Below are 10,582 nucleotides of genomic sequence, written 5' to 3'. Positions count from 1 at the left end.
AGATGTCGATGTTTTCTGATTTGAACTGTATGGCTGCAGTTTTGATGATGATTGTAAATGTACAATGCTGGACTTTTTTAGTTTTAACAGTGTAAGGACACTAAGGTCAACCAATTTGCATTTAACGACCTATGCAACTAGTTACTTCCCAGCAGAGGGGTTGCCAGGGTCAAACGGGGGCTAACATGACCCCACAAACACAGCAATTTTCCATTTATTATTATGACGTTAATTGTAAAATTAACATAACATTTAAAAAGTGTACTCACGTTGCATTATGTAATGTCTTTGTTGATCAATCCATACTTCGTGTTTGTTATTTTTTGCATTCATTTTATTAGCTTTATATGCGGCTTTTTGTTTTTTTTCCTTCTTTATATTATTTTCTCTGACTGAAAAAATTTTCTTAAAACTTTTAACAGCATTAGGCCAGTGGTTCTCAAACTTTTTTAGCGTGCGGCCCCCCTTGTGTACGGCGCATACCTTCGTGGCCCCCCCAAAGAAAATTTATGACAAAAAACTGTTCTTAAACTCAACTTTTAATTAAACAAAACATATTTAATGATAGAAAGTAGTGCTGTTGGTTAGTAGCCTAATTTCTATAGGTTTAATTGCACAGAATTCATGATAAATTAATTTATTTGATAAAATGTCATAAAACTGGGGCCCCCTGGCACCATCTCGCCGCCCCCCTGGCGGCCCCGGCCCCCAGTTTGAGAACCACTGCATTAGGCTACTCTTAATATTATATTTATATGCTATATTTCTTATAGGCCGGTATCTTATTGATTAAAGGGTAACACTTTACAATAAGGCTCATTAGTTAACATTAGTAACAGACCATGAGCAATACATTTGTTACAGTATTTATTAATCTTTGTTAATGTTAGTTAATAGAACTTTTAATTGTTTGTTCATTATAGTTCACAGTGCATTAACTAACGTTAACAAGACTTTTTAATAAAGTCTTAGACATTGTTGAAATTAACATTAGCAAAGATTAATAAATGCTAACTAATGTTAACTAATGTACTTAACTAATGTTAACTAAGGAATGTTAAGTGTTACAGATTGAATAATTTTATTGTATACATGCAAATTGACATTATACGCTGTAAGAAGTTAATAAGCTTTAAAGTTATTAAAAAGTAAGAAATAACAAGTTAGTTGTTTTATTATCACCTGGGGCCAGTTGTTCAAAAGTAATCCATTTGGATTTCGACTATTGGATTTCAAAATTACTTACTTACTTACTTATCTCCTTGGATTCCCCGTGGAACAAAGGGCCTCATAAACTCCGCAATGGCCGGTCCCAAGCCCGGGTGAGAAAGGAGGAGGGTTGGGCGTGGGGCCAGCAACCCCACCCCGTAAAATCCCACACACTAAAAACCAAAATTTAAAAATGGGTTGTTCAAAAAAAAAAAGATTCTGAATCTGGATCACAAAATTCAATCTAAGATTTGATCTGGATCAAACATTCACTTTGTGTTGTTTAAAACTTTTTAGTAAGATTGGGATTTGTTTGATCCCAAAAAGGTGGATTTCAGGAACAAAAAATGTTAATAAAACATATAAACCTGTCTACAATACAAAATTTCTATCATGTAATATTTATAAATGTATATTTTTTTGTTTAAATTTTGCTCTTGATTAGTTCAATCCTTATAATGATAATCAAACATTGGACTACCATTTAAACCTTCCAGCCAATTAGTTCATATAAATCCCTCATTGACTGCTGTATAGCAAACAAAAACTATTTAACATTTAATTTTAACAAAAATAATCTTTAACTTTAACTAACTTTTGTCACTGTACAGTATATTGATCACAATCATCAGAGACCAAACAGTCAAAAGTAGTTTAACAACCAGATTTTTTTTCTGGGCCAAAAGAACTGACTGAATGTTGAACTGAAATAAATAAAGTAAGGAAGGTTATGTTGTTATATTGTCTCTTCAAGTAAAAACACTGAGTGAGCCCGTACTGACCAAACTTACCTGCTGTTAGCTAATAGTCAACATTGACACGTGATCCCATTCAGAACACTAGATTTACTAATCTAAAAAAGTGTGTATCTGGATCAGGGTAAACTTTGCTTTGAAAAACCAGGACAAACGTGAGATGGTTTACCTGATCCTGGATAGCAAAAGATAGGATTTCCAAATCTGGATCATTAAACTTTTTGAACAACTGCCCCCTGATGAAAGGCCATTTTCGATGACTATATGTTGTTAACAGTGCCATCTGCCGGCCGGAACAGATATTGTACTGCATTACAGCTCTACACAATGACGAGACAGAGCAGAAAGACCGATTTTGTGTATCAGGAAAACAAATGGAAGTAATAATAATAAAAGCTGTAACTTAAATGTTTCAATCCTCAAAAGATAAAGGGCGTTTTTTTTTTCAACCATTGGGGGCTTAACCCCCCTCGCAACGCCACTGTTTCCCAGGCCAGTATAATGAATTTTGATGAAATTGAAAATGTATAAAAAAACAGCAGACGTAATCAACCTCACGATTGTACCAATACATTTGCAATTTGTACAAAACAATGAGAATTTGCTTTTATGTTATGCTGTGTGTGCATAACAGTCTTGATAATGTGGACGTTAAGTAAGGTGTTTTGAAAACGTAATTTATATTGTAGCGGCGTGTATGATTTCCCAGAAGAACGAGCAGGAGACCGGATAGATTTCACACAAAACCCAAACGGGTTGTTGGTTTATTGCCTATTTTTCCAGCCTAACACGGGTATTAGGAGGTGTCCTTAAATCCCTCTCGTGCAAAACTAGCAGGCATCAAAGAAAAACAACAACGACTACGTTATATCACAGTAGTCTAACTTACAACCAAAAACACTTCTTCTTCCCCTCCCTTTTTTTACCGCCTCCACCACCCTCTATTGCCCCCTCCCGGACACCTCCCCCCAAACAGTGTCAAAGTGCAGTTATTAACCCCACTAAACAGTAGATCCACAAAACATTAACACATTATTATCAAGAGCTACCAGCATCCTCGCCACACTGCCCCCCCCCTTAGTTTTCCTCGTCCCCGAGGAAGGGTGAAATCCAAGAAACGTTGTGGCACTCGAAGCACGTCCCTCGGTCTTAACCCGGGACCTCCTCTCACATCTCGGGGCCCCCGCGGAACATAGGTTGGCAGTACAGCTCCCAAGGGCGTAGTCGGTATGTCCTCTGCGTTCTGAAAGATTTGTCCTTTATGCCTCCTTCCACTCTCGTGACAATCCTTGGCCAAGGTTAGATCTTCGGATGTCCCTGACTCAGACTGTCCCTGAGAAACCCCAGACCCCCCCAGCGCTGCGTGTTCAGCTCCTCCGGAGGTGTCCAGAGTCTCCCCAGAACCCTGAATCAGGGAGTCACCCTCTTCACAGCCTGCTGAGGTTCCCCACCCGTTGCCCGGCGCTGCGTGTTCAGCTCCTCCGTGCGCAGGGTGAGTTGCCCCAACAGTCTGCCGTGGACTGTAGCTCCTGAAGGGTTGCTGTTCTCCTTGGTATGGGGCCAGCCGGTCCCGATGCAATACCACAGTCTTTCCTCCTGGCCTCTTCCTAACACGGTACACTGTCTCTCCAAGCTTCCTTACAATGTAACAGGGACCAATCCAGGCACTGTCCAGTTTAGGTGAGCGTCCCTTCTTTCTCTTTGGTCCATAGACCCAGACTAACTCTCCAGCGCAGAAATCACGCCCCTTACAGTGATGGTCATACGCCCGCTTCTGACGAACACCAGCTTGCAGAGCCTGACGACGAGCGTATTCATGAGCCGACTGCAGCCGATCTTGCAGCTGATGAGCATACTCCAACCCCGGCGGCGCGGCCGGCGCATCTGGTGGTTGACCCATTATTAGTGAGGAAGGAGTCCTTAGCTCTCTGCCCAGCATCAGGAGTGCGGGTGTGCAACCGGTTGTCTCCTGCACCGCACTTCGTGTAGCAAGCAGGACCAATGGCAGCTGAAGATCCCAATCCCTCTGATCTCTACTCACGCACAATGCCAGCTGTGTGGCAAGGGTTCGATTGTACCTTTCCACCAGCCCATCACTTTGGGGGTGTAGGGGAGTAGTCCTTGTCTTCCATATGCCGAGCTGTCTGCAAAATTCTGAAAACAGGCGTGATTCGAAATTTCTGCCTTGATCTGTATGCACCTCAGCTGGAACCCCGAAGCGAGCAAACATGCCTTCCAAGAGAACGTCAGCCACAGTTCTTGCCTCCTGATTGGGTACGGCGTATGCTTCCGGCCACTTCGTAAAATAATCCATGGCAACCACCACAAACCGATTTCCTCTCTGGGTCTGCGGGAATGGTCCCAAGACATCTACTGCCACACGGTCCATAGGGCAGCCAACCTGACGTTGTTGCAAGGGAGCATGAGACTGGCCCGGTGGCCCTTTCTTAGCTGTACAGGTATCACATCGCCTGCAAAATGACTCTACATCCCTACGACAGGTGGTCCAGTAAAACTCTTGCCTAACTCGTTTCAGTGTTTTATTGACTCCAAAGTGTCCAACCCCCGGCCGACCATGCATCGCTTCAAGGACCAAACGGTAGCAGGACTTTGGAACAACAATCTGCCATTTCACAAGGCCAGTTGCCGGCTCCACAAACTGTCTTTGTAGCATTCCTGCCTTCAGGGCCAAGCCATCTTTCATGGACCACAAGCTCCTTACCACTGGCCCATAAACCGCTACCTCTTCCCATGTGGGCCTCTGCCCTGCTTCCAACCACTGCATGGCTAACTGGAGCTCAGGGTCTAGACGTTGTTCAGTGGACCATGCTATGCTAGAATCAGGCAACACTGCACAACAACGCACTCCAATCTCCTCCTGAAGGGACTCGTCCGCCTGTCCTGACTCTTCATAACAGGTAAGCCGCTTACACTGTGGGCATGTTGATTCACACATGCGTCTTGACAACCCGTCTGCATTCTGGTGACTTTCTCCTTTTCGATGTTGAATGGTGAACTGAAACTCTTGCAGCCGTTCAATCCAACGGGCCACCTGCCCTTCTGGCTCCCGGAAAGACAGTAGCCAACGTAATGAAGCATGATCTGTTCTGACCACGAAAGGGAGCCCACATAGATGATGTCTGAAATGGGTTACTGCGTCAACCACGGCCAAAAGCTCTCTTCGGGTTACACAGTAATTGCGCTCTGCCCGATTGAATGCTCGACTGTAGTATGCAATAACTCTCTCTCCCTTTTCCCCCTCCTGAGAGAGGACAGCCCCCAAGCCAACATTACTTGCGTCTGTATCCAAAATGAATGTCAATCTGAGGTCTGGAGCTGCGAGCACTGGCGCATTACACAAAGCCTCCTTCAGGCTATCAAAAGCCTGCTGTTGTTCCTGCCCCCAAGAAAAACGCTGTGCCTTCTTAGTCAACTGATGGAGGGGAGCGGCTATAGTAGCAAATCCAGATACGAATTTCCGGTAATATGATGCAAGCCCGAGGAAAGCTCGTAACTGCCTGAGACTGCACGGAACCGGCCAGTTGCGAACAGCTGCAGTCTTCTGGTCATCCGTAGCTACTCCAGCGTAGCTAACATGGTGGCCCAAGAAAGTGACAGCTTTTTGCATTAGCTGGCACTTTTCTGGATGTAACTTAAGGCCCGCCTGAGCTATCCTGGTCATGACAAGATCAAGGGCACTTAGAGCAGAGTCAAAGTCTTTTCCATGTACCAAAATATCATCCAGATATACCAAGCACAACTCCTTTGGAATACCCTGGAGCACCTGCTCCATCAATCGCTCAAAAGTCGCTGGAGCATTGCACAACCCGAAGGGCAGGGTTTTAAACTGCCAGAGGCCAGTCCCTGTGGTGAAAGCTGTCTTCGGCCTTGAGTCGGCGCTGAGGGCCACCTGCCAATAGCCACTTCGCAGGTCTAAGGAAGAGAACCACTGAGATCCTGTAATGCGATCCAAAGACTCGTCAACCCGTGGGAGAGGATAGGAGTCCTTAACGGTCACTTCGTTGAGTCGCCTGAAATCAACACAGAAACGCCAACTACCACCTTTCTTCGGGACTAATACAACAGGTGAAGCCCATAGGCTCTCTGATGGCTCTATCACTCCTGCTGCTCTCATTTCTTCCAGGCAGTGTTCTGCAGCTGTCTGCCTAGAAACTGGCAACCGTCTTGCCCGTTGTCTAATGGGTGGTGCGTTCCCCGTGTTTATACAGTGCTGTACCAACTGAGTCTGACCAACATCACTGGGTGACGTAGAGAAAATGGCATGATGGCGCTCTAGCACTAACCAAAGTTTTTGCTTTTGAGAGTCATCCAGACCCTGACTACTTTTCTCCCAGACAACCTGCGCTGTACATATGGAGGTGGAGCTTTTCACATCTTTAATGGAGACCCCAGGGCAAGCATTTAAACCAACAGAAGGTTGAACAGTTGACGGGCCTGGCGCAGAACAGAAACTTGGTGCCCCAAATGACTGTACTGTTGACGATTGGGTGGAAACTGCCTGAGTGACGGAGCTCCCATTCAGAGGGCCCATATAATGAGACTGGGGCCCTGGCCACATAGAGTGGAAGTAGATTGGTACCGAGCACTTTGCCGCAAATGTTAGCGTGGCTGCATCTAGATCCACAACCGCAGCAGCCCCATGCAGAAAATCAATCCCCAGAAGGCAGGATTCTGGAATATCAGCAGCCCATACCCACATTATGGTATTGTAGTCCCCCACCTTGAGATTCGCCTTACAGCGGCCCATCATCGCTGCTCGTTCACCGGTGACAGTCATAAGGGGAAAACAGGTGGTTTGGAGAAGCTTTCCTGCTAAAAGTTTAGGATGGACTATAGTAACCGAAGAACCGGTATCCAACAAAGCCTGTATAGATTGCCCCTCCACTTCGACTTCTACACGACAACATTCAACTGGGGTTATTGACTCAAACGTTGTTCCACAGCGAGTTTCTGGAAAGATAAATGGGCCAAGAGTACCCCCGTCTACTCCGGCCCGGGCGCGTTTCCCGACTGCTGAAGAGACACAGCAGACTCCAGGGTCGGGCATTCTCGGCGCATATGACCGGTCTTTCCGCAGCGCCAGCAAACCACAACCACATTTCCTGTAGCCGCCTGTGACTGTGTCTGTCCCGCAGAGTAGGCAGCGAAAACCCTGGGACGGTTGGTATTACTGCCGTCGACCATTCCATTGGGCTGCTCATTCAATATGCCTTCTATGATCTGAGCTTGGTCAAGAGCCTCATCAAGACTAGAGGGCTGCGCTATCCGTACTTGTTGCCGCAAGCGATCTGGCGTCAGGCCCCTCACAAACGCATCCAGCACCAAGGCATCTCTCACATTCTCGTTGAACGTTGGGTAGCTGCGGTGGGCTAAGTGTCGCAGATCAGCCATAAATACCCCTAAGGGTTCCATATGTCGCCGGCGACGCTCCTGAAACTGTTGCCGTAAAGCCATTGGGGGTGTGGTATCCCCAAAACGTCGAGACAACGCTTTGTGTAGCACCTCAGCGTTATGAAGCTGACTTCCTTGAATGTCCAACAACACCTGCTGTGCATCACCTTCTAAAGCTGCTGCTAGCTGACCTAATTGTTCAGTTTCATCCCAACCATTTACCTTGCTCACTAGCTCAAACTTCTTCTGGAATGCCTCGTAAGATGAATGCCCATCATAGTACCCCAATTTTAGACAGCTCCGGGCCCTATTACACAATTTTTCAGGCTCAACTGGAGTAGTTTGATCCGAATAATTAGAAAAGGCACGGCCAGACGTCGGTTCTTTGATTGAAACGGGATGATCGTCCCGTCTTAGCTTCCAGCTTCGACTTTGTGACAAATCGGGATGTTTATTGGCACCATCAGTCTGTTTGGAACAACAAAAATCAGTCATCATTGAGGGTTGTAGGGAAGACGGTGTAACTGTTGGATGCATGCTATATGTGTGTGCGATGGGGAAAGGCTTATTAGCTCTTCTCAGCACATCTCTGGTGATGGTAGGGCTGAAAACTAAGCTGCAAGAATCAGTAACAGACCCCTCTGTAACATGCATATCACCTATTTGAGGGAGCTCATAACTGCAACTTAAATCTTTAGAATACACAGAGAACGTTTTATCAGCATTGTTCCCCATATAAGCGCCTTGTTTAATAGTGTTTTCATCCAAATTCACCATCATAACCCCGCGCCGGATGTTTTTACTCCCGACGACTTCCGGTTCCGGGTCAACAAACCGCATGCGCTCCGTGGTGCACGCTTCTGTAACGGGGGTGCTCGCCATGCAAATATCCTCGCCAAAAGGCACGTCAGTGCGCAATACGGGCTGTGTTTCGGTATTTTTGCAACTCCTCTGATTAATTTCAGCAAGCAAAAGCGGCAGAAAAGGATTAGTAGGCGATAGCATGTTAATCACCTTATCTTTCTCTGTCGGCGCTCGCTCTCCCTCGGGACTACGGTCATCCCGCCCATACCGGGGCTCTTCTCTGTCTCCCTCCAACATCTCATTGCACAACAGCGGCGATCTTACCGGATTTTTCTCCATTATCTTCTGGGATCGTGATCCCACTTCTGACACCAGTGTAGCGGCGTGTATGATTTCCCAGAAGAACGAGCAGGAGACCGGATAGATTTCACACAAAACCCAAACGGGTTGTTGGTTTATTGCCTATTTTTCCAGCCTAACACGGGTATTAGGAGGTGTCCTTAAATCCCTCTCGTGCAAAACTAGCAGGCATCAAAGAAAAACAACAACGACTACGTTATATCACAGTAGTCTAACTTACAACCAAAAACACTTCTTCTTCCCCTCCCTTTTTTTACCGCCTCCACCACCCTCTAGTGCCCCCTCCCGGACACCTCCCCCCAAACAGTGTCAACGTGCAGTTATTAACCCCACTAAACAGTAGATCCACAAACCATTAACACATTCTTATCAAGAGCTACCAGCATCCTCGCCACAATATATAGACAAAACTCCCTCGTAATCGCTCCTCGTGTTTGAATGTGAACTTCCGGAAGAACGCGTGACGTGTATCTCGCGAGATAATCTGTCCTATCGCGGGATTTTGTAATATATTTCTTAAAATAATATTGGAATCACAGTTTTTGAAATTACATCCAACTCACACCTAAATGGTGACCGGATATGTATCTGTTTTACATTTATATGCATACATTCAATAATAAAACTGGTTGAAATAATGACTAAAATGCAGCGTGGCTTTGCAATCACATGGGCACTTTGTGATTATAATTTATTTAAACAAGATAAAGTTAATATATTTACTTTGCATACAAATCGTGTATTTTATAAAGATTATTATGTTTTTTTTCCTACGAGTCTAGTCTAGACGTGTAAAAGACGTGAGTGGACGTCTATTCATAACCTCTTAAAAATATACTTTGTCCACTTAAATTAATTATTGCAGTATTAATCAAGGTGTACGCACAGCATTTGCATATTTCACAAGGACTACATAAATGCATTTTAGGACATGTTGTGCATTTGTGCCGTCCAGCACCGACTAATTTTGGACGGGGAGACGACGTTGATTTCGGACCAATAGTACACCATTTGTGGCGTCCTGCCGCGACCTCTTTTGGCCAGGGAGACGACGTTTGCTGGGTTGTGATCTGAGAAATCCACCAAAGCGACTGAGATAAAGTAATCAGTACTAGACAATCAAGGCTATTGTGTGTGAACAGCTTTGTTTGGATGTTTGTTTGATAGTTAACCTATTAAACTTTTATTTATTTAGCTTTTTAAATTATTGTTTGGTTGATCAGTGTCGCCACCTATTGTCTACTGTACTTATTTTATTCCTCATACAGTAAATGTTTTTGTTAAATCTCATTCAGTCAATCATCTTCAGTCAAAATTAGGGATGCATATCGATTAATCGCGATTAGTCTATAGCAGAATAAAAGTTTTTGTTTACATCATATATGTGTGTGAACAAACTTTGTATAAATAAATGCACACACATGCATGTACATATTTAGGAAATGTTTACATGTGTGAGTGATTCTCACGAAATCCAGAAGGTGTCCAGCATCAGAATTTTTAAAAAGCTCTTTTTTGCACATATAAAATTAAGGTCTGAACTTACTATAACCATTATTTTTAGAGCATTTAAAAAATATTTCCTATAGAATTATTTACATTTTTTAGATTATCATTATCAAAAAATGATCATTACCGCAACATGATATTACGTTAAATATATGCATTTACAAACTCATGTTTTGGTAATGAGAACTAAAAAGTTGTCTAGGTACTATGACAAATAAGGTTTCAACTTTTATCTGGAGAGAAAAACAAATCCAACTTTTTTTTTGAAAATGTTAGTTCCTTGAGGGCTTAAACAATGATTGAAAATCGTTGCGGAGGATGAGAAAATTGGTCTTGGACACATTTATATTCCTTATTATTGTCTCTACATGTACCAATGATCACCAAATAATACCACATGTTTCTGATAACATGCACTGAAGCTTTTTCTTTTTTAGATTTTTTAACTATAAATAATTTCATGTCAAAGAACCCAAATCCAGTCATGGACACGTTGCGGTAATGAAAAATGTCCCCTTAAATTTGGAAAAAAC

This window comes from Misgurnus anguillicaudatus, chromosome 24 (assembly GCF_027580225.2).
Source record: "Misgurnus anguillicaudatus chromosome 24, ASM2758022v2, whole genome shotgun sequence".
Classification (NCBI taxonomy): domain Eukaryota; kingdom Metazoa; phylum Chordata; class Actinopteri; order Cypriniformes; family Cobitidae; genus Misgurnus; species Misgurnus anguillicaudatus.
This window is presented reverse-complemented; position numbering follows the sequence as displayed.